Source organism: Scyliorhinus canicula, chromosome 11 (assembly GCF_902713615.1).
Source record: "Scyliorhinus canicula chromosome 11, sScyCan1.1, whole genome shotgun sequence".
NCBI classification, from domain to species: Eukaryota; Metazoa; Chordata; class Chondrichthyes; order Carcharhiniformes; family Scyliorhinidae; genus Scyliorhinus; species Scyliorhinus canicula.
This window is the reverse complement of record NC_052156.1, coordinates 46,296,671-46,322,463: the sequence shown is the minus strand read 5'-3', so window position 1 is coordinate 46,322,463 and position 25,793 is coordinate 46,296,671. Positions and strand designations below refer to the sequence as shown.

At 45.1% G+C, this 25,793-nt stretch overlaps 1 protein-coding gene across 2 annotated transcripts in view; it reads left to right on the top strand.

Annotated features, from left to right (window-relative positions):
* fhit (fragile histidine triad diadenosine triphosphatase) overlaps nucleotides 1-25,793 on the top strand; it is a 1,624,435-nt gene that overhangs the window by 96,125 nt on the left and 1,502,517 nt on the right. The gene's annotated exons all lie outside the window — the stretch shown is intronic.

Genomic DNA, 25,793 nt, shown 5'->3' with positions numbered 1-25,793 from the left:
TCAGCTTTGGACATGCCCAGAACATGTGGATGTGATTCGCAAGCGTCCCCGCGCACCACCCACACCCATCCTCCACCCCTTCAAAGAACCTACTCATCCTTGGACCGTTATATGCGTCCTATGTATTACTTTAAACTGGCTTAACCTCGCACATGAAGAGGATGCATTCACCTTCCGTAGGGCCTCTGCCCATTCCGGCCTCCACCTCCCCTCCTAGCTCCTCCGCTCACCTATATTTTATATTCCCCACCAGGGCCCCGTCCCAATCCATGAACTCCTTGTAGACCTCGGACATCTTTCCATCCCCTAACCCGTCCCTCGACAATACTTTGCAACCCGCCAGGGGCGGCAGCCTAAGAAAGAATGGCACCTCCTCCTGGACCTGCAGGTACCTAAAATCGTTCCCCCTGGGCAGTTCGTACACTTCCTCCAGGCCTTCCAACCTTGCAAATTTGCCCCCTATGAACAGATTTCCAAATCATTCAATCCCTGCTTGCCATCTTCCCAGCAACCTCGCATCCAACGCCGCCCCCCCACCTGGCGCAAACCTATGGTTGTCGCAGATTGGTGCTCATACCGAGGCACCCTCCAGTCCCAAATGCTGCCTCCACTGCCCCACACCCTTAGGGCCGACATCACCATTAGGCTTGTGGAGTACCTGGCTGGCGAGAATGGCAGAAGCGCTGACAACAAAGCCCTCAATCACATTGCCCTACACGATGCTGCATTCATTCAACCCCACGACCCATTTCCAAACCATAGCAACATTCACTGCCCAGTCCATGTTTGGCAGTGCCAGCCCCCCCTCCTCGCCCCGACCGCACAAACCCAGGGATCAGCACATTAATCTTCTTGAAAAATAACTTTGGGATGAAAATTGAGAGGTTCTGGAACACGAACAGAAACCTTGGCAATGCCGAGTCACCTGGATGCCCAAGTATCTAAAACTCACCATTGCCACCCTGAACGGCAGCTCCCCTAACCTCCTTTCCTGCCCTCTAGTCTCAATCGGGAACGCCTCATTCTTTTCCATATTCAACTTGTACCCCGAAAACCGGCCAAATTCCTCAAAAATCTCCATGATGCCTCTGATACTGTCCACTGGGTCCGAGATATATATAACCAGGTCGTCCACATACAATAAGTCCCTGTGCTTAACACCGCCCTGCTCAATCCCTCTCCAGTCCCTTGACCCCGATGCAGCTCAAAATACCCCAAATTCACTTGGTTCGTCCCCATGCTTGCAACCGGTGCCTTATTTAACAACCTGATCCAATCCACATACCCCTGCCCGAATCTGAACCACCCAAGTACCTTCAACAAATACCCACTCCACCCGATCAAACGCCTTTGCTGTTTAAGCAGCCTCCTCACATTCGCCATCAACTGCCACCCCTTCACAAACCCCGTTTAATCCTCGCCTATCACTCCGGGGACGCAGTCCTTGATTCACGAGGCCAACACTGCACCAACAGCTTGCTGTCAATCAAAGGTTTAAGGTAACAATTAACAGCGCCAGGTCAGTAAAGTCCATGAAAACTTTCATAACAAATTCAGGGGAATACATGCACATTTCTGTTCAACATCCACTCCCCTACTACTGGTCGAGAACAAGGCAGCACGGTAGCATGATGGTTAGCATAAATGCTTCACAGCTCCAGGGTCCCAGGTTCGATTCCCGGCTGGGTCTCTGTCTGTGCGGAGTCTGCACGTCCTCCCCGTGTGTGCATGGGTTTCCTCCGGGTGCTCCGGTTTCCTCCCACAGTCCAAAGATGTGCGGGTTAGGTGGATTGGCCATGCTAAATTGCCCGTAGTGTCCTAAAAAGTAAGGGGGGGGGGGTTGTTGGGTTACGGGTATAGGGTGGATATGTGGGTTTGAGTAGGGTGATCATTGCTCGGCACAACATCGAGGGCCGAAGGGCCTGTTCTGTGCTGTACTGTTCTATGTTCTATGTAAAATACATCTGCATCACCCAGATCCGCCTCAATTTTAAGTGTTCCTTGCCATCTCAATGAGTTTCCTGCAACAAAGCCATGTCAACTTTCTCTTTTTTTAAGGAATGACAAATCTTTTTTGTCTCAATAGGATTATGTACCCCCCCCCCCCAATATTCCAGGAGCAAACTACTGGCATTACTTTATCAACCAGAGAATATATCGGAAAGCATTTTCGCGCCACATTTGTGCGTGCACCAAAACATACAAATCGTACCAGAGGCACCATAGATACAATATAATGTATTTGTCTTTGGCGAGAGACCTGCCTGTGTACCATTGCAGGGTCCAGTTGACAATTCTTTAACCCCCAAAACAAACACAAAATAATATTAGTGTCTACGCTAATTCTAAGAGGACATTCCTCAACATGTGTGAGGACATGTAGGGTTATCCCGACAACCATTCCTTCATTACACTCAGGAGACATACACCTCAGAAGAGGAGGAAAGATGAGCCAGAATGAGAATAGGACCCAACTGCCCCTCCTTTTTTTCACCCCACTCTTTGAAGACTGAAACCACTCATTCACCTCCCAGCAGTGGCGCTACTCATACTTATCATGATTAAAGTAAGAAGACCATAAAGCATGGATTATCATCACAAATATACGGACAAGAAGAAGAAAAGATGGATAAGTGTCATAGAGCTCCACAACCATACCACCTACACAGCACAGCTCTTATCGAGAAGGAGCACGCTGAAGGGTGTTTTCCATTCAAAATAAATGGGAATCCCTGAGATTCTTGAGGATAAAACATTCAATATAATGCTCGGTTGGTAACACCTCCATACGAACACAAATGTAAGATCAGGCAGGAAGCATTATAACAGGGATAAAGTCTGGATTTTACAGTGTGTTGCAAACTGTTACTCCAAGTTATTGCCTTCCATGGAGTTCACATAGCCACAGCCTTAGCCGGATTGCCGAATGTCTTTATGTAGTTGTTGGATACCACCCTCGGTGTTGCAGGGCATAATTCATTCCAACAACCTTGAGTCGCTTTTTTACTTCATTGAAGCCTCTGCACTTCTGCTGCATTGCTGTCAAGAAATTTTGAATGAAAGAGAGCCTCACCCTCTCAGAGAGCCAAATCCCACCACACTTTGCCACTTCCAATACTCTGACAATCTCCAATGTTCTTAAAATGAATCATTACAGGCCAGGGACATTGATTGTCTGTGAGCCACAAAGACAGGACACAACATGCCCTTTCCAACTTGATACATCCAGTTTTTGTATCCAGCTTAAGAAAACGTGGCAGCCAGTTCTCAAAGAATTTAATAGGGAGCTCACCCTCTACTCTTTCTGGCAAATCGACGACCCAGATATTTTTCTACCAGCCTCGGTTCTCCAGATCTTCTGCGATTTGTGACATACCACGCAGCTGGTTTTCCAAGGAGGCATCTGCGGAAGATGTTGCACTTTTGGCAGGATTCTCTCTTCCATTTTATCCAGCCTCTTATTATTATTCTGCAGCTCAATCTCATGAGCACTAATATTCTGTGCTAACAAGCCAAGTTTATGATCAATTATTTCAATGATGTTCATGGTCATCATCTGCAATGCCTTCGGGAGTGTCAGATCAAGAGCTTGCTTGAGGGTCAGGTTGCCATATTCACCCTCCACCCCAGCTGCATCTGATTGCTCACATTTTGGCAACAATTTTCTTAGGATTCCTCAGCATTTTGTCACCATTATTTAGTCAGAAATCCTCTCGGGACATACTTTGGAGTACTCACTCCCAGATTAGGTCAGTATGTGCCGCATAAACAGGATAAATGAGAGGGTTAAAGGATGAGTAGAATCAGAGCCCATGGCAAAACAGTTATTCCTGCACCAGCATCACGTGATTCTCAGATTTTGACACAATGATGATGAAGGAACACTGATTTATTACAAAGTCAGTGTTGTGTTATGTTATTGTGTATTGTGTAACTATGTAACATAAGTTGCCACTTGATGTAGGCTCAGCTGAAAGATGCTCGAGACTCAGAGATAGGTTTAAAGTATTTATTGAACGATTAACAATTCTCCTAAATGAGTTCGACACTCTGCTAATCTGCCTCTCTAGTAACTCAGTCTATCCCGCTGTCTATACATGCTTGCTCTTGACCATGTTCTAGGATGTGATGTTGCTGTTCATCAACCCTGCCTGGCTCTCTAGATTTCAGCCGGTGGAAGAGGCAGAGCCTGTGTGCCTTGTCCTTTTTATATGGGTTGTTTAATGCCCCCTTGTGGTAATGCCACCTCTGGGTGTCCTGATTACCCATTGGTTGTGTCCTGTTCCAATGACCCATTGGTTGCGTGTCTGCATATCATGACATCCCTGGTGCTCCCTGTAGTGGTTACTTAGTTTAGTGTATTTACATTATCCCTTTGTGTATGCATATCACTACATTCCCCCCTTTCATCTTGTTACATATTTTCTGTACTTTGTTAAAGAAAATTGTACAAAACAGGGAGATAAATGATGACATGTACAAGTTGTGATGATATTGATGATTATACAAAACCAATTAATATTTATGAGTCCAATCTTATGAAGTTGTTCAGTCAAGTGGCTTTCTTTTTCTGTTGTTGAAGTAGTGATGTTGATGTTGTCATTCCCTTGTGAACGTTGTCAGTGTTCTTGTGTTTAAGTAACCACAAAGTCATCATGAGGTGTTCAAATGGTCGAATCACTTTGTTGTCTGATTTAGACTTTTTTTTCTATGCTTGTGATAGCGATTCCGTATGTCATCTTTGTTGTCTGACCTGGACCTTTTTCTCTGTTTGCAGTATTGATGCTGTATGCTATCTGCCTTGAAAGCTGGTTTGCTTGTTTGTAGTGGAACAAATGTGAATCTGTGAGATTCGTTGTCATGCCATGGTATGTTTGTACTCTTGCCATTGTTTTGAGCCGTGCTGTTACATTATCCTTCATGTGCAGAGTTGTACCATGTTGGACAAGTTGTTGTTTCATTGTTGTTGTTTTTGTTGTTTTTGTCGCGCTCAATGACTGCTCCGTGTGGATAACTCGAGTCATTCTCAAAGTTACTTGTGTCAGTGTCCTTTGTGGCATCTGATGCTTCATTGAGCATTTCTTCTTGAGGATTGTGAGAATGACCGGATGTTGCATTGATCTTGGTGACGACACTCCTTTGTGGTTAATGTGATTCCTCTTTGATTCCTTGGTGCTCCTCTTCTGGAGTCATTTCTGGTTAACTTGAATCATTTTGGTTTCTTGATGCTCCTCGTCTGGAGTCAAAATCTTCAAGATTTCATTTTCTTGTGGATAGGCGCGAGTGGATGAGGTTTTAATTGACGTGGTCTCACTGGACGCGAGTGGTTTCACTTTGATTGTTGAATGCCTCTGTACATACGAGCTGAGATCTGTCGGTCTCGCTGTGATCTTGCACATCTTGTATGGGAATTGTGATTTCTTCGTCACTTGTCTCACATACAGTGGGTAGACATTTAGTGTCTTCTTGTTGGTTAAATGAGCTTGGTAGACTTTCAGTCTTCTTCTGATGGCTCAAATAAGCTCGGTAGACTTTCATAGTCTTTTTCTTGCATGGACTTCGCTATGGAGTCTTGAGTTGCTTTCATTGTGGAGTCTGTCAACGAGCTCGCTGTGGAGGCTTGTATTGCTCTCTCTATGGAGTCTTGCATAGTTCCCTGTGTGGAATCGTGCAGTCATCTCGCTGTGGAGTCTTTCATCGCTCTCTGTGTGGAGTCGAGGACTCTTCGTGGTGTGTGGACCACTGGTTTGGCGTCAGGCCACAGCAGAATCTTGTACGCGTATGAAAGTGTGCTCATCCCGCAGAAGACATCTGGGTACTGGGTCAGGATATCTTTGATGCTGGGCTGAGGATTCAGATGAGACGGCGTCATGGTGTAGACCCGTCGGATGAGGTTTAGTTGCTTGATGGCGTGGGCACCTAGCAGGGACGCCCTATCTGGCTGAACAATGTTGAAGCGTAGGCATGTCTGTGTGTGTCGGTTGGACACTGTCAGGTGGCAGGACCCCAACGCCGTAATTGCGTTGCCAGTGTATTCCTGGAGTTTGCAGGCAGCTGGAAGGAGCTTGGGAGCCTTCTTGATTCTTGTGAAGTTTGACTGCGAGATCAGGTTGGTGGAGGTACCTGTGTCCAGTTTGAACTGGATGGGGCATTGGTTGACATCTATCACTGCATTCCATTCATCCTCAAAATCCACGGCAAAGTTTGACGGGACTTGCGATGTGCCCGGTGGGGCATATTCGCACTTCGTGATGCTGCCTACTCGGTATACGTTATCCAGGTATTCATCGTCTGGATCTGTAGCACTGCCTTGTTCCAGGGTGCTGCAGAGGTTATTTTCAACAGCTGGTAGAAGTTCAGACATTGTGCTGTCTTTCGAGGTGAAAGAATTGCGTTTTGTGGCTTTAAAACTCATCTTTTTAATTTTCGCCCTTTAAGTGGGCGTGGTCCGGGGCCTCTGACGTCATGACTCTCGTGACGTCATACATAGGACTCAATTGCGCATGCGCACGCCGAGGTTTGTTTATTGTGTGCTCTTTTTACAACTGCACAAGTACGGCTTCCCACGCATGTGCAAAACACCGTTTTGCTGGTTTGCGTCGTCTAGGGATGTGTGGACTGGTCAGACTGAGCATGCGCAAGACGGCTGCCATTCAAAACTGCCGTCTCCTTCTGTTTCAACCCTACCTCTGCCTCGTGGTGAGTATTCGCGCCATTTTTACCAATTTTATTTGTGCAGTGGCTGTCGAATTTGTCCAGAATGGTCTGGTATGCCGTTTTGTCCTGCCCTTCTGAGTATTGAAATGAGTTGCAGATCTCTATCGCATGTTCACCCACAATGGTGAGTAGAAGAGCTATCTTCTGAGCATCGGCCACGCCATTTAGGTCGGATACTTCCATGTAAAGTTGGAATTTCTGTCTGAATGAATGCCAGCTAGCACCAAGATTGCAGGTGGTCCTGAGTTAATGAGGAGCCTGAATCTTGTCCATCATGCCTGGATTCGGTTGTCGGTTGTCTCTAACCTTGCTGAACTGAACTCGGGAGATTGAGCAGTCACTCCTGTATCATGTTGTGTTATGTTATTGCTCGTAACATAAGCTGCTACTTGATGTCGGCTCTACTGAAAAATGCTCAAGACTCAGAGATAGGTTTAACGTATTTCTTGAACGCTTAACAATTCTCCTAAATGAGTTTGACACTCTGCTCATGTGCCTCTCTCGTACCTCAGTCTATTCCGCTGACTATACATGCTTGCTCTTGACCATATGCTAGGATGTGATGTTGCTGTTCATCAACCCTGCCTGGCTTTCTAGGTTTCAGCCGGTGGTAGAGGCAGAGCCTGTGTGCCTTGTCCTTTTTATATGGGTTGTGTAGTGCCCCCTTGTGGTAATGCCACCTCTGCGTGTCCTGATTACCCATTGCTTGTGTCCTGTTCTAATGACCCATTGGTTGCATATCATGACATCTCTGGTGCTCCTTCTAGTGGTTACTTAGTTGTAGTGTATTTACATTAACCCCTTGTGTATGTACAGTGATGCATATCACTACAGTCAGGATGGTCTGTGACTTGGAAGGGAACTAGGGGGTGGTGTCGTTCTCATGTGCTTGCTGTTTCTATCTTTCTAGGTGGTTGAGGCTGCGGGGTTGTATTGGGAGGTGCTTTCGATGAAGCCTTTGCAAGTTTGTGCTGTGTATCCTTACGGTTAAGGTGTTGGATGGGGTGACGACAAAGGATACTGTTTTGTCCTGCATGATGTTGACCCCCTTGAGTGCTGTTGCCACTTCACCAATCCAGACAGTAAATTTCACAAATGAGAGAAGGGGCTGGTTTAGCACACTGGGCTGAATTGCTGGCTATTAAAGCAGACCAAGGCAGGCCAGCAGAACGGTTCAATTCCCGTACCAGCCTCCCCGAACAGGCACCGGAATGTGGCGACTAGGGGCTTTTCACAGTAACTTCATTGAAGCCTACTCGTGACAATAAGCGATTTTCATTTTCATTTCATTTCCTGTTTTCTCAAGGAGGTTTATTCTTCCTAAGATATAGCCTGTGTTCACATGTTTCTGAGGCAAAAATACCAATTCACCAATCTTGTTTGATTCATTGCCTTCAAACTTTCCTGCACAAATCAATAAAGTCTGAGTCCATAACAATCAGGAAAATTTGCGATTGCGGTGCAACTAACAACTTCTGTTGTTGAATATGATGTGAAATACTGCAGATGCTGGAAATCTGAAATAAAAAGAGAAAAAGCTGGATATACACAACAGGTCATATATTGCTGGATATACTCAGCATCTGTGGGGAGGGAAACAGTTTATGTTTCGAGTCCCTATGAGACTGCTACAGAACTCAAGAGGGACAGAAATATAATGAATTGTATGGTTGGAAAGGCTGAGTGGTGCAGAATGGGTTTCTCTGAGGGTGGCACAGTGCTTAGCATTGCTGTCTTACAGTGCCAGGGACCCAGTTTCGATTTCGGACTCGGGTGACTGTATGGCATTTTCATGATGAAATGAAATGAAAATGAAAATCGCTTATTGTCATGAGTAGGCTTCAATGAAGTTACTGTGAAAAGCCCCTAGTCGCCACATTCCGGCGTCTGTCCGGGGAAGCTGGTACAGGAATCGAACCGTGCTGCTGGCCTGCTTGGTCTGCTTTAAAAGCCAGCGATTTAGCCTTGTGAGCTAAACCAGCCCCGTGATTGCCACAGGTGATTTCCACCTGTGTGCATGGGTTTCCTCTTGCAAATAAGATGTTGAAGTTAGGTGGATTGGCCATGCTAAATTGCCCCTTCGTGTCCAAAGATGTGTAGGTTAGGTGATTAAGCCAGGATCAATGCACGGGGTTGTGGGGATAGAGCGGGGGAGTGGGCCTTGGTAGAGGGCTATTTTGGAGTGTCAATGCAGACTCGATGGGTCAAATGGCCTCCTTCGGCACTGTAGGGATTCGACAGATCATGTTGTGAGGAATAAATAGAGGGAAAGTAAGATTGGATGAAGAGGGGAAAAAGGGCAGGAGAAATGAAAATTATTTTTTTCAAGTTCTAGATTTTTATCATCTCCAATAACAATTAAAATCTGAAGGAATGAGTGTCTACTTGTAATAATTCATTTTTAGCACCAGAGGTTGGCAATAATTAACACTTAATCACATTGTTAAAAGGTCACTTAGAATTGACAAGAAGTAATTTTCTGTGGTGATTTTGGATCATTAGCACACTGACACCGCAACTTCACACCATTCAATGCATTTCAATGGTGTGCCAAAGGCGAGATGCCATTTTGTGAAGCTAACACTGGAGCAGTGCAACTCAAACAACAGTTTTTGGATATTTTAATAGTAATAATAATAATCACTTATGGTCACGAGTAGGCTTTAATGAAGTTACTGTGAAAAGCCCCTAGTCGCCACATTCCGGCGTCTGTTCGGGGAGGCCGGTACGGGAATTTGATATTAACCACACATCTATCCCTCACCTGGTGTTGTTGTATCATTTGGTGCATATGTATCAGAGAGCACCATCAGTGTGCCAAAGAAATCTGGGCCACCAATTCAAACTTCAACCAGTTGACATACCTTGGTTATCTTGCGAAGGGGCCTCATGCTCCCTCTTCTGGAGTAGAATAACATTGCATGCTAATGATGTATCTCTGGAACCGAAATACGGTCACAGATTTTATTTTACTAGGTTAAAGTGTTGGTGCAGTTTATGTTCCACAATTGAGCTCTTTAGACAATACTTATACTCAGTAATTATCTGTAAGACTTGTATTAACAGTGTTCCTTCACAACTGTAACTTGTATTAATCTTTAGTTTAAACTAGTGGAATGAATATCTTCCCTTTTGGCCCTGGTAATCCTGTATGAATTTAAGGCAGTTTAACCCCAATCCTGATGTGTTTAATGTTTGTAACCTGAACAAGCTTGTTGATAGAATCAGTGCAGGTTGGGGGTTGAGGAAATGTAGACCAAAGGCAGGAAGGAAGTATTATTGGATTATTTGATGATTTTACAGATCACGTGAATCAAGAAATGGGAAGAAGCGTTTGAATAGCTTAAAGAAACAAAGGATGTGCAAATGGATAAAGAGAATAGAAGGTAAAAATAAAAGACAAGAATTTTGGGGGAAAATAGGAATTGAATTTGAAAATAAACCGTGGACCATGGGTATGACTCAGATGCAGAACAACAAAATTTCAGTGATGCACTGGAGGGGAGGAACTGAGCTAAACTGAGCTTGAGCTAAGTGCTTCCTCACAAGAAAGGAAGAGTACCCAGCCCACCTTAAGAGTTTTTGCAAAGCTGTAGTAAACGCAGAGGCAAGGGAGGAGTTTGGGGAGGAGCACATTTTGGTGGGAGTGCGGGGAGGGTCAGAGGCAGGCATTATATGGGTAGCTTCAAGGAGGAGTGAATTACGTTACAGTATGTTTGCAACTGATTCCAAATATTTTGCCTCAATATTTTGACTTTGTTGAAAGGAATTTCTGGAATTTTGTTTTTAGTTAGCTGTTTTCATTTCTTTGGCTAAGATATGGTCTGTTTTCTGTGTCCTGTTTCATTTGCACGCAGTCTGAGTGCTTGAGTTTCACATTTATATAATACGGTTAACCTGCATCTGAACATTAAAAAAGGTAATGGGTCGTAAAAATATGTTGATCTGGATTTAACAAAACATTTCACATTTCATATCAGAATATTTTTAATTTGTGTGTATGTTTTGTGTTTGCTATATTTAAGTTAGAGTCAGTCAGAGTGACAGAAAAAAATGTAAAACCTCAGCATCTCAGGAATATATACTAATACATTATCGATGAACTAGCTCTGAGGTGAATGTTCACTTGTTTCATGCGAGATTTTATACCCACAACAACAACTTACATTTAGCATTGTGAAATAGCCCCAGTCACTTTCAGGCAAAATTGGACATTGAGCTGCCTAAGGAGATATACTAAAAGTTTGATCAAAGAGGTAAGCATTAAGGAGCATCTTGAAGGAGAGACTTGGATCAACAGTATTCTTTCACCTCTGTAACTTGTAATCATCTTTAGCCTAAACTAATGGAATGAGTGGAATGGGTGGCACTGTAGCACAGTGGTTAGCACTGTTCATTCACAGCGCCAGGGGCCCAGGTTCGATTCCCACTTGGGTTACTGTCTGTGCGGAGCCTGCACATTCTCCCCATGTCTGCGTGGGTTTCCTCCGGGTGCTCCGGTTTCCTCCCATAAGTCCCTTGTTAGGTGAATTAGACATTCTAAATTTTCCCTCTGTGTACCAAACAGGCGCCGGAGGGTGCCAATTAGGGGATTTTCACAGTAACTTCATTGCAGTGTTAATGTAAGCCTACTTGTTGCAGTGTTACTTGTGACAATAATAAAGTTTATTATTATTGAATATCTTTCCTTTGGCCCTGGTAATCGTGTATTAAGTTAAGACAGTTTAACCCAATCCTGGTGGGTTTAGTCCACATTACAAAATTGCCTGTAGTACTAAAGTGGTACTAAATTCACGATTTTAATTAAAAAACCCATCAATGAAAATCCTGTAAATGTCAGAATTTTGAAACAAAAACAGATAGGAGAGTGGTGACGATGCTTCGGGTGTGAATTCCAGGCTTAGGCAGGTGAAGATTTGGCCTCCAGTGCTGGAGTAATGAAAGTCAGAGACGAGGAAGAGGACAAAACTTTTTTTTAAATATAAATTTAGTTTACCCAATTCATTTCATCCAATTAAGGGGCAATTTAGCGTGGCCAATCCACCAATCCTGCACACATTTGGGTTGTGGGGGTGAAACCCACGCAAACACATGGAGAATGTGCAAACTCCACATGGACAGTGACCCATAGCCAGGATCGAACCTGGGACCTCGGCGTCGTGATACTGCAGTGCTACCCATTGCCTCACCGTGCTGCCCTGAAGAGGACAAAACCTGAAAGCCAGAGATTTCAAAGGGCTGTGAGACTGGTGAAAGTCACAAAAATCAGGAAGGGGGTGAGGCCATGGAGGAAAACAAAGTTAAGAATTTTAAAATCAACATGTTGCCTGACTCTGAGCTTCCTCACTTAATCATGCCCAAGTCCCAATAAAACCATCATTCTTTCTCACCCTGAGTATTTCCCAATGCAGTCCACATCTCTGGTTCCTTAAGTTCAAGGGACGTAGATTTGAAAGGATATGATGGATTACTGATTTAGCCATCCATCACCAGATCGGAACTTCTTTCTGACTTAGGGCAAGACCATTCGATCAGCTGCATCTGCCATTTCCCTCTCTTTCGCTAGCCCATTGAGCCAAATTTCCCCTAAAGCCCCCCTGTGCTTGTCCTGAAATCACAATTTTCTCGAATATCTCTCCTGTCTCCCATCATGCCCTCTCCAAGCTCATCTTGCCCATGAGACCTACTCCCTATTCCCTTCACTTTCTTTCCACTAAGCTGCCAAGCCCCAATCTTTCCTTCTGGTCATCATATTAACTAATATTATTAACAGTTTTCTTTTTCAGGTGATGTCCTCTAGACTTTAGATCCATTGTCATCAACCCTCTACTCAAAAAAAAATCAAACACTGACCCCACCATCCTTGCAAACAACATCCAGTCTCCAAACTCCCATTCTTTTCCAAAGACCTTGTATATGTTGTTGCTTCCCAAATGCATGCAACCTTTCTCAGGACTCCATGTTTGAATCTACCGCATTGGATTTCTGTTCTTGTCATAAAGTCACAGACTATTATTAATGGTACGTGACATGCTTTGTGATTGTTATAAACCCTCCACATCCTTCCTGTCTGCAGCCTTTTAAATGGCAGACCACGCCATCCTCCTTCAGTGCTCCACCATCCAGCTGGGTGGAAATGCACTCACCGTTCTCCATTGTTATCTGTCTAATTGTAGCGAGATTATTACTTGCAATGACCCCTCTTCTCCTCCTGCACTTATACTTCTGGTGTCTCCCCAAGGGATGGGTAACAAATGCTGGCCTTGCAAATGACATCCAGATCCCATGAAAGAATACATTTTAAAAAGCTCCATCACTCTCCAGAGCAATCATGCAAGATTAATTGTGATTGTTCACAAGCTTATTTTCTTATTTGACCCTGAGATGCACCCCTGACCAGATATATGATTCACCTTTCATCTTACTTCCATCTCTGTAATCGGGACAGACTTTGCCCCAATTTAGCACATCAGATGCTGAAGCTCTCATTCATGCCTTTGTTACCTTTATACTTGACTATTCCAATGCACTCCTGACTGGTCTCCCACCGTCATGTGTGCCCGGTGAACCACCTTGAATTGACTCACCCTCTAAACTTGATTTCATCCAAAACTCAGATACCTCTGTCCTTACTTGCATCAAGTCCTGGGTCACCTATCGCCTCTATGTTCACTAACCTACATTGGCTTCTGCCAGGCAACATTTATAATTTAAAATTCTCACCTTTGTTTTCAATTCCCTCGATGGCCCCACCCCTCTGTATCTCCGTAATCTCCCCCAGCCCCAAGGAATCTGCAGTCCTCTCATTCTGGTCTCTTGGCTATACCAATTTTAATTACTTTGTCATTGGTTTCTGTGCTTTCAGCTGCCTGTGCCCAATGCCCTGGAATTCCCTCCCTACACCTCTCTAACTTTCTTTCTTCTATTAAGACCTTTCTTTTTTTTTAACAAACATTTTATTCAGGCATTTATGGTTTTATAACAACAAAACATACAAATACAAATGTAAACATAATTCAGTACGTAACACCTCCCCCAACCAACAAAACACACAATTCCCAAGTCCCTCCATCTCCTCTCGCCGATCCCGCCGAAACTGAACTGAACTAAACTAATTCTCCTACCTACCCCCCCCCCCCCCCTCATTCCTTTACCCCCCCCCCCCCCATTGTATCTGCTAACAGTTTAGTTTTTCCTGAAGAAGTTGATAAATGACTGCCACCTCCAGACGAACGCTAACATTGATCCTCGCAGGGCAAATTTAATTTTCTCAAGCCTGAGAAACCCCGTCGCGTTGCTCACCCATACCCCCGATTTTGGGGGCTCCGAGTCCCTCCAGGATAATAGGATCCATCTCCAGGCTACTGTGGAGGCAAAGGCCAAAACATCCGCCTCTCTCGTCCCCTGGACTCCCGGGTCTTCCGATACTCCAAAAATCGCCACCTTCGTTTTTAGCACCGTGGACATAACGTCGGCAAATCCCTGCCAAAATTCACAAAGCTTTGGACATGCCCAAAACATGTGGTCATGATTTGCGGACCCTCCTGCACACCTCACACACCTGTCTTCCACCCCAACAAATCTGTTCATCGGGGCCACCGTCATGTGTGCCTGGTGAACCACATTGAATTGAATCACGCTGAGCCTGGCACATGATGCGGGCGTGTTGGGTTTACTCAGAGCATCCTCCCACAGACCTGCCTCTAGCTTCTTACCCAGTTCATTTTCCCATTTGCGCTTTACCTCACCTATCTGGATTCCCTCCCACTCCATGAGCACTTTATACATTTCTGAGTCCTTCCCCTGCCCCACCCATTTTAGAAACTACCTTATCCTGTATCCTTTGAGGCGGTAGAAGCGGGAAGGTTAAAATCTGCCCTTGCACAAACTCCCTCACCTGCAGATAGCGAAACCCATTCCCTCTTGGCAATTCAAACTCCTCTTCCAAATCCTTCAAACAAGCAAAGCTCCCATTGATAAATAGATCCTCCAGTCTCTCAATGCGTGCTCTCTGCCACCTCCGAAACCCCCCATCCAACTTCCCCGGGACAAACCAGTGGTTGTCACAAATTGGAGCCCACACTGATGCACGCTCCCTCCCCTCCCATATGCTTCTGCCACTGTCCCCAAACTCTCACAGCCGCCACCACCACCGGGTTTGTAGAGTACCGGGCTGGCGGGAATGGCAGAGATGCTGTTACCAGTGCTCCTAAACCTGTGCCTCCTACATGGTGCCACCTTCACCCATTCCCATATCAACCCCTCCCTCACTACCCACTTCCTGATCATGGCTATATTTGCCACCCAGTAGTAATTCCTAAGGTTCAGCAGGCCAACCCTCCAACAGCACTTTCCTGACTCACGGGGTTTTACCCGCCCACACAAATCCAGAGATCACCGCATTAACCCACTGAAAAAAGACCTTGGTATAAAAATAGGGAGACACTGGAAAACAAGCAAAAATCTCGGGGGAACCGTCATCTTTACTGTCTGTACCCTCCCCGCCAGTGACAATGGACAATGTCCCATCTCCGAAAGTCCTCCTTCATTTGCTCAGCTAACCGGGCCAGATTTAATTCATGTAACTGCTGCCACCGCTCCCATCCCCATTGCCACCTGAATTCCCAAGTATCGAAAACTCCATCCCACCAGTTTGAACGGCAACGCCCCCAGCTTCCTCTCCTGCCCCCTCGCCTGGATCACAAACCTCACTTTTTCCCATGTTCAATTTGCACCCCGCGAATCGGCCAAATTCCTCTAAGATTGCATAATCTCTCCCATTCCCCTCTCGTGGGTCAGAAATATACAGGAGTAGGTCCTTCGCATACAACGAGACGCTGTGTTTTCCATCCCCCCACCCCCCACCCCCCCGGACTAGCCCCTTCCAGTCCTTTGACACTCTCAGCGCCATCATCAATGGCTTTATAGCCATGGCAAACAACAGTGGGGAGAGTGGACACCCCTGCCTCGTCCCCCGGCTCAGACTGAAATATTTTGAACTTACCCGGTTCGTCCGCACACTCGCCACCGGCGCCTGGACCCAGTCTACAAAACCCTGCCCAAACCCAAACCACCCAGGACCTCCCACAAATACTTCCACTCCACCCAGTCGAAGGCCTTCTCTGGGTCTCTTGCGACCACCACCCCCACCTTCCTCCCCTCGGAGGGCATCATGATGACATTCAAGAGCCTTCTAACATTGGCCATTAGCTGTCTTCCTTTAACAAATCCCGTCTGCACCTCCCCTATCACCCCCGGAACACAATCCTCTATTCTCAAAGCCTAAATCTTGGCCAGCAATTTGGCGTCAACATTTAACAGGGAGACTGGTCTGTATGACCCGCATTGTTATGGGTCATTCTCCCACTTTTGACCATCTGACCTAATTTTGCCTTCTGTGTTTTGGTGACTACGTTTGTTTATGCTTCCACCTCCTGTGAAGCAGCTTGCAGCATATTATTGGGTTAAAAACATATATAAGTTGTTCTTGCAGATTATCGATCATGTGTTGATGAGTGAATGGGATTTAGTGCAATATAGGGTACAGACAAGAGAGGTTTAGATGAATTCAACTTTAAAGGGCTGGGTGCTAGGACAGCCAGGAGAACATTTGAATAGTTGCATCTGGAGATAACAATGGCACAGACTGAAGTTTAAGCAGCAGATGATCTGAGGGAAGGGTAGACAGGTGGTGTTATAGAGGTGGCAGTAAATGGTCTTATGTAGAGTGTATTGAGTCTGAAGCTCAGCTCAGGGTCAAATAGGATGCTATAGTTGCAAACATTCTGGTATAATTTCATTCAATGGCCAGGGAGAGGGATGGAGTCAAAGAATCATGGTTCCAGCTCATAAATAGGCCATTCAGCCCATTGTGTCCGAACCAGCTCTCAGCATGCGTGAATAACTCAATAAATCCCATTCTACACACTCTCCCTATAGTCCTGCAAATGTTTTCTTTTCAGATGTTAGGAGCCCGCACGAGAAACCCACCAATTTCAAATTATAGAACTATGTACGGTGATATGCCTGTGCACAGTTCTGCATATAGTTAGCAATGTGCCCTCAAACCAGCTGTTGGTGTCAGATATCTATCATGTGACTTGAGATAACCCCTAGTTTTTAGTAAGACGTACAAGTGAATATTAGCACTTAGAGTATTATTCACTGAATTCATTTAGTAGTCTTGTCTGTATCATAGTCTGTTAGTTATCTCTCCACTTGTTTGTTAATAAATCATCTTTCTAGTTAAACAACCAGATGTTCTGTTACAATGTTACAACGGTTATATCACTGAACACAGCATTGTACCAGGAGTGCAGAACATTTAAAGATAACAACTGAGAAGACGGATGAAATAGGCTGAAGGATGAAAAGAGAAGATTCTTCCGCCGACCTTGTGAACTATGGCCATCTGCAACTCAACGTAGATGAGCCGTACAGATGGAAGGTTTGAAGATATCCCACCAGCTTCAAATCTCAAGTAACGTAAATGAAAATTGGCATGTTTTCAAGCAACAATTTAGACTCTATGTTGCAGCCCTTGGTCTGTAGGCACAGCCTGTCGAGAGGCGTATTGCGTTGCTGCTTACGGTAGCAGGTCCTCAAGCAATAGAAATATACAATACTTTCGCATTCGACAGAGAAGAGGAAAGCAAGATGAGGTGATCGGCATTGCTCTCTGAAGAAAAACGAAACATTTGAACGTTTCATACGCGTACCCAAAAAGCAGGCAAATCTTTTGATAGCTTTGTAACTGTCTTGCGGTTGAAGGCCCAGTCCTACAATTTCAGTATTCTGAAGTCATCGATGATATGCGACCAGATAGTGTTTGGGATATCAAATGATAAACTCTGTGAGAGATTGTAATGGGAAGAAGAACTGAAATTAGAAAATGCGATCAAGATCTGCCATGCAAGTGAGCTGGCTGCACAGCAGATCAGTACACACTAAGCTTGAAACATTTTGGCGCCAATCTGGAAGACACCAGCGCCATCAGCACTGTGACGCAGTTCAATAAAAAAATTGGTCTCAGTGCAGGCAGCCATTTTAAGTGGCCAACTGGGTCCGCCATCTTATGCTAGCGATGCAGCAATTGTCATGGGCCATGGCAATGTCCAGCATAAGGGAAAGTATGTTACAAACGATTTTGCGAAGCAATGTTTTTCGCATCCTACAGTGGACCAAACAAGATCAGTCAGCACAGTTGATGAGATGCCCCTTGAAGAACAGTTCTACATTGATCTGATTACAACCAAGAGCACAATGAGTCCGACTATGGAAAGTGAAGAATTGTTACTGACTAGTTGTGACTAAAGTGATGATGAAGCTGATACAATCAAAAACAGGTGGACAATTCTAGTGATGCTGACCGACACATTGATAAAATGCAAGCTTGACACAGGAGCGAGAGCCAACCTCCTCAGTCTGTCCGATTTGCACAGGCTGTGGGTTAAACCAAAAGTCATCAATCAACCGAGACTGCTTGTAGACTACAGTGGGAATGAGATTGAGACGCTGGGTTTATGTGAATTCGAAGCAGGGTACACAACAGAAGTCACATAATGCCATTTTCCATTGTGGATATGAAACGCAAGTCCATCATAGGAGTGGATGCGTGTGAGGCCCTGAATCTGGTTGAACGGCTGTACATTCCAGGCAGTGCTGCGATGGAGGATCATTGTGACTGGGAACTAGATATACTGGCACAGTTATACGACAAGATTCAAGCAAAAGTCAACGTGGAGGACGGCAAAGCAGATGATGAGATGAAAGAGCCAAAGAGAATTCCAGAATTCTGGTTAACTGTCTTCAAGAATGCGACTTTGTTCAGTGGCATGATACAGTAGCATGATGAGCCTATATTAAAGCATCTACAAGATGAAAATGTTAAATTTTCAGAGCTTGAACAGCCAATGAGCTTCACTCTGGAGTTTACGTTTGAGCCAAATGAGTATTTCACAAATGAGGTAGTCACGAAAATAAACCAGGTGGAGTCGCGGCATGACGAGTTTGACTTTTTATTCTTTGGTGAACCAGAAATCAAGGGGTGCACAGGGTGCCAGACCGACTGGAAGAAAGGAAACAATGTCACACTGAAAACCATTAAAACAAAACAGAAGCATAAGGCTCGGGGTACTCGTCAAACAGTTATACAAACTGGACCAAATGACTCCATCCTCAATTCCTTCACTCCTCCTGAAGTTCCAGAGCATGGAGTGTTATATGAAAGTTCTGCAGCAAGATTCGCTGCTGACTTTGAAATTAGTCGCCTCTTGCGTGAACAATGTGCAATGCTGCACTTTACAGGCGAAGCCATTGCAGACGATAGTGACTCCGATGATGAATACTACGATGATAATTACGAAGACAATGAATACGATGAGGAAAGTGGAGACTTAGGTGGTGAGCTCAATGAGCACAACTATGAAATGTTATTCAGGTGGTTTGGCGGGAGTGACAATGTGATCACAAGGGACTCCCAGTCTGTGCAGGACAACAATGAGTGTGAAAGCTCTAAGATAGCTTATGCAGAGGCCGAAAGTGAAATTGCAGTAACAAACTCATCATATGCGAGCAACACAGCTGTGAACAGACTGATAAATGAAGAAATCATCCCAAATCTGGAGAAACTGGCTCCAGAGGCACATGGTGAAGCATCTAAGGCCCACAAAATGGTTCCTGCAGTGGACTCTCCAATGCTTGAGGCCACTCCACCAAGAGATGTGCGAGAAGCGCAGATGGCTGTATCTGTGTGCAGTTCTACAATGACAGAGCATACAGATATCATCCTATCAGACGAGGATCTAGCCCAGACATCAGAGTGCGAGGCTTTGCAGACAACTCCTGAAGATGCAGACTTTACAGCGACCACACAATCTTCCATAAGTTTGCTGACACTGGACATTTCACCAGCTGAGGGGCATGCAACTCGGCATGCGGACACAACCATGGATCAACCAAAACTGATTTGTCCAGCCAAGGCTCCAAAGGCAGCTATAATGGCAGACAAGCCAGGGTCAGCCTTCACAGCAGATGATCCACAAGCAACTAGTCATATGGTACAGTCCAGCGGCATGTTGGATGCCGCCAAAGCAAAAAAGAAAAAGAGGCGCAGTCACAGGATCCCTCTCACAAAAAGGAAGAGGAAGAGAAGGAGAGTGGAGGATACCATGGGTTGCGAAGAAGAAGGCATCGGCAATGTGGCCAATAGGCCAGAAAGTACACAACGAAGCAGCAAGAAACATTGCGTTAGAAAATTTTAAAAGCTGTTCACACACAGAAGGCCAGCAAGGAAACCAGGCTTCTGGATGCATCGCGTCAAAAGGCTAAACAAAGTGATAAGACAAAAACGACCTGCCAGAAAACCGGTCTGCTGGAAGTTAAAGCGACATCGAGCAACCGATAAAAGTTCAGAAGACCAACAAGGCGATAGCGTTGTGAATGTCCAATAAGCTGTGCACCAGGGACACATTCATCAGGCATTTCATGTGTGAAGCACAGTTGCATCTGCAGATATGCAGATATAACATGTGTAAAATGATAATGCAGATCATGTTTTGTAAGACACAGTTATATTTGAATACAAACGTTAACATTTCCAGAGGAAGGGAGATGTGGTGATCTGCCTGTGCACACTTCTGTATACAGTGACCTCCAACCAGACATCTATCACATGACATGACTACTTGCCAGTTGGTAGTAAGATAAATGAGAGTTGCACTTCGAGTAGCTCCAGGAAAATTCAATGAATTCATTCAGTAGCCATTGTCTGCATCATAATCTGTTAGTTATCTTTCTAGTTAAACAACTAGATGTTCTGTGTACATCACCACAACGGTTATATCAGAACACAACATTGTGAGGAAAGGATACTTGCCCCAGGAGTGAGAACACTGACTAATAGGTATAATTTATGTTAAAACAATCTTTAATTTAGACACAGAATCAATTACATTAGCAAAAAAGTAACAGTATTATAGTATATTCTACATTCTCCCTCTGTGTATCCAACCAGGTGCCAGAATGTGGCGACTATGGGCTTTTCACAGTAACTTCATTGCAGTGTTAATGTAAGCCTACTTGTGACAATACAGATTATTAAAAATTATTAATAGTTCAAACAGTTCTTCAATAAAAGGGGGAAAAACTTGAACTTATTACTTGCACATGCAATTATATATTCCAATTAAGCAAACCAATATTATTCAATGACCACTTATAAATAACGTTAACAATCAGGTTTACTTGCTTTTCTCTGTGCAAAGACCTTGAAGACAACCTTCCAAGAGCCAGCTGAAACTCTGCCTTGTCAGACAAAAGTCCTATGGCAAACTGCAAAACTACAGACAGACCTGGCTCCACCCATTAATTACATCGCAGAGGCTGGTTTAGCACAAGGCAAAAGAGCTGGCTTTTAAAGCAGACCAAGGCAGGCCAGCAGCACGGTTCAATTCCTGTACCAGCCTTCCCGAACTGGCGCCGGAATGTGGCGACAAGGGGCTTTTCACAGTAACTTCATTTGAAACCTACTTGTGACAATAAGCGTATTTCATTTCATTTCATAAGGCATTCTTCGGTCTTCTCCCATTAAGATGTCTCACGACCTATTTATCCAGAACTAAGCTCCAACCCTCATAAATTCTTCACAACCCAGGAATCCTCAAAAATCAAAACAATTTTCCATTAGCCATTGATCTGTAAACAAGTAAATGGATTCAACAAATGATTAGCTCACTTTTCTGACCCCTTAATCACAGCTTCAGCAGTCATGCTGTCAGTCTGAATCTAATAACATTACAGCAACAAGTATACGAGAGTCATATACATCTACCACACAGAAAAAAGCTCTTTGGCCTATTGCATCTGCGTCAGTCAAAAACAACCACCCGATTTTGCAGCATTTGGGCCTTGGCCTTGTATGCCTTTGCATCACGAGTGCACATCTAAATATTTCTTAACTGTTATGAGGGTCTCGGCCTCCACCACCCTCTGGGTGAAAAGATGTTTACTCACTTCCCCTCTAAACCTCCTGCTCCTTACCTTAGATCTATGCTTCCTGGTCATTCATCCCCCTAAGGGGAAAAGTTTAATCCTGTCTATTCTAGCTATGTCCCTCATAATTTTATACATCTCAATCATGTCCCCCATCAGCCTCCCCTGATCCAAGGAAAACAACCCCAGTCTATCCAATTTCTCTTCATAGAAAAACCACTCCAGCCCAAGCAATATCTTGGTAAATCTCCTCTGCACCCTTTCCAGTGCTATCACATCCTTCCTTTAATGTGGATTGCAGAACTGCACAAAATAGCCTACTGTGGCCTAACCAACATTCTTGCATAACCTCCCTGCTCTTAAACTCTATGTCTTGGCTAATAGAGGCAAGTATATCTTATGTCTTCTTAACCACTGTACCTACCTGCCCTGCTACCTTAAGGGACCAGTGTACATGCACACCAAGGTCCCTCTGATCCTCGGTGTTTGCCAGGGTCCTGCCATTTATCATATATTCCCTTGCCTTGTTTGCCTATCCAAATGCATCACCTCACATTTACCTGGACTGAATTCCATTTGCCACTGATTAGTCCATCTGACCAGCCCGTCCAGATCCTCCTGTAATCTACAGCTTTCCTCCTCATTATTTATCACCACACCAATTTCCGTATCATCCATGAACATACTGATTGACTCTCCATTCATGTCTGAATCATTCATATAAATCAGAAACATCAAGAGACCCAACACCGATCCCTGCGGGACCCCACTGGACACAGGCTTCCAGTCAGAAAAATACCCCTTGACCATCACCCTCTGCTTCCTGCCACTCAACCATTTCTGGATTCAATTTGCCAAATTTCCTTGGATCCCATGGGCTCGTACCTTCGCTGTCAGTCTCCCATGTGGGACCTTATTAAAGGCCTTGCTGCAGTCTAAGTAGACTACGTCAAATGCATTTGCCTCATCTGCACACCTGGTCATCTCTTCGAAAAATTCAATCAATTGGTCAGTCATGACCTCCCCTGAACAAAGCCATGCCGTCTGTTCTTGATTAATCCCTGCCTCTCCAAATGAAGATTAATTTGGTCTAATATATAACAATTTCCTACATTCATCACACAGATATTTATCTGATTCTATTTTGAAAGCCACAATTTTGATGACTGGTAATAGCTTCAGTCTTTCCACGATTTAATTGGGAGAAATATCAGGCAAGCAGCATGACACATGGTCTTATGTGGTGAAATGTTAGCACAACAGAAATGCATGCTGTGGGTGGGGCCGTTACAGATTGGGAACATATTTGTAATTGAAGCAAGTTTTGCCATGGCTCTTTTACTCAGTCTCAACATGATTATCTCACTCCCGGACCTCCTGACCAATGACAGAGGGTGGCAGAATTACGTACAACATCTATCAAGAAAAGGATTTCTAGTTAAAGGGACATTGAGAAGGGTCAGAATGGCTCAACAATAATTGCTACCTGAATCTTCAGCAACTGCAGGTAAGGAAAGGATACTTGGAAATGATTCCACCCAGCACCACCACCAGCAACACCATGCATCCCCAACTTTCTGGGTTTCTGACTCTTACCTGGAGCTCAGCAGGAAGAGTTCAGCATCTCCAAACAAGTAGGTGTGGCTGAAAGCGGCCGAGGAAATGGGCATCAGGAGTGTGATCCCTCACAACTGGAGACGGTGCCTCAAGTTGTTCAAGGACCTCAGGAGGGCAGGAAATATGAGCTGTGGAACATTTTCAGGCCTGAAGACGCACACAGAATTTCCAGTCTTCTTCTGCAAAAGACTCAGAAGGCCACAACATTGTGCAGCTCCACCCACTCCTCTCTCTAAAGCAGCTTTATATCCTGATCTGAAGCACCAATACTCACACTTCACCGACGCTTCCTGCAGTGTGGCAAACGAGGCCACTATGCTGCAATGTGCCGATCTTCCATGCCTCCTGTTTTTAGGAGGTCCACCCAGCCCCACAGGGATGTCAGGGCTATCCAGCCTGCCGTCAATGAACCTACTCTAGACCTTGATTCTGACTGTGCCTGCAATGATCCACAGGTCCCGTTCCAAATCGGCGTTGTTACTACGAACAGGATGTCCCCCAAGCGTGGCACTGAACCCGTCCATGTCCACAGCGTCAGCCAGGATGATGAGTCGTGTGCCACCCTTACGGTCAACCGGACCCCTGTCAGGTTCCGCCTGGACACTGGCGCTTCTGCCAATCTCATCGCGTCGTCTGATTTTCATAAGATCTGCGTACAGCCTGCTGTCCTGCCATCTGCCTGCAAATTGCTGGACTACAATGGCAATGCCAACGCCGCCAGTGGCTCCTGCCGCCTTGAGGTGACACATCGTGCTCACGCAGTCATTTTCCCGTTCAAGATTGTTGCTGCCTCAAAAGCCTACTTGCTTGGTGCGCAGGCATGAAAGCTGCTCCACTTAGTGCAGAGAGTACACTCTCTCTCTTCAAGCGATGTGTCTGCATCCTCTGACACAGACTTCAGGGTGCAACTTGACTCCATCATCCAGCAATACCATGATGTTTTCGAAGGCATGGGCACGCTCCCGTACACGTATAAAATCTTACTCAAGCCCAACGCCATGCCTGTCGTTCACGCACCTCGCAGAGTCCCAGCGCCATTCTGAGTGCTGCCTCTGAGTGTAACAAGAACTCATCCAGCCCAGCACAGACTCACAACACGTGCTGAGAGAATCAACTGGTTCGGACAAGGCTTAGGTCTCTAGTTTAAGTTCGCATAATTTAGACCCACAGTCATCGTATGTTAGTTCGTTAGAAATAGTTAATAAAATTGAGTTGAACCTTCATCAGTGTTGGAAGTGTCTGTTCATCTCTCAAGTCTACACTAGCCAACACTTCACTCCTGGTGATGTTTCTTGTGCCTCTTACTCCTCATCAAAGGTACAAGGCAACGCTGTATAAGATGCTCCCATGGGGAGATAGTGGTGTAGGTGTAGTATCACTGGACTAGTAACCCAGAGGCCCATCCTAATTCTCTTGGGCCACAGGTTAGAATCCTACCACGCCATCTGGTGGAATTTAAATTCAGTTGATAAAATCTGGAATTGACAGCTCATCTCCATGACGGATAACATTGATTGTTGTAAAAAAAACATCTGCTTCATTAATGTCCTTTAGGAAAGGAAATTGGCCATCCATACCTGATGTGATCTACATGTGATTCCAAACTCACAGTAATGTAGTCAACTCTGAACTGCCCTCTGAAATGGCCGAGCAAGCCACTCAGTTCGAGTGCAATTAGGGATGGGCAAAAAATGCTGGCCTTGTCAGTGACACCACATAATTACCAGGTTTTTTAAGTGCAATACAAGTGAAATAACTTCCAAGAAGTTGAAAATTTTAAGAGCTCGCTCTCAGAACAAGTGTTGTGAGAAACTCTCATTTAGGTAGGGCTGCAATTGTTCAGTTTCTGTCTTTGAAGGTTTCCCAGCCTGTCAGTTTCACTGAACAAACACTTTTTGTGCTCCCACCTGTTTTACCCTGACAAGTTCCACATATCATGAGGAAACCTATACATCAGCTGTGTAAATTCTGGATGAGTTAATTGGAGATTCAAATATTTTGATAACTGACCCCGACACCTCCAGGGGGAATTCCTGCTTGTATGAAACCCGCCTGGGTTAAATTCAAAATTGAACAGGATTTCTGACCCAACAACACCTTTTCGGCTGTAACACCACCGCTGCCTGGCAGCCCGGGTGTTTCCCGATGGCATGGGGCTGCCCCAGAATGGGAAACCCCATTGACCAGCCGGCATAATGGAGCATCACGCCAGCGGGGTGAAACAGAAATGTGGCACGGCGGGGCAGAGCATCACGCTGCCAGTGCGGCGCACCCCCGGGATTCTCAGTCTTGCCAGTCGGCCAATGGGGTTTCCTATTGTGGGCAGCCCCACGCCGTCAGGAAATCCCCGGGCTTCCGGTGCAACGGAGAATCCCGACAGCGGAGAATCCAGCCATGTGTATTTCATATTTTTAGCAGAACCTTTTCTGAAGGATCACATACCCATATTCAAACAAGGAATGATATCT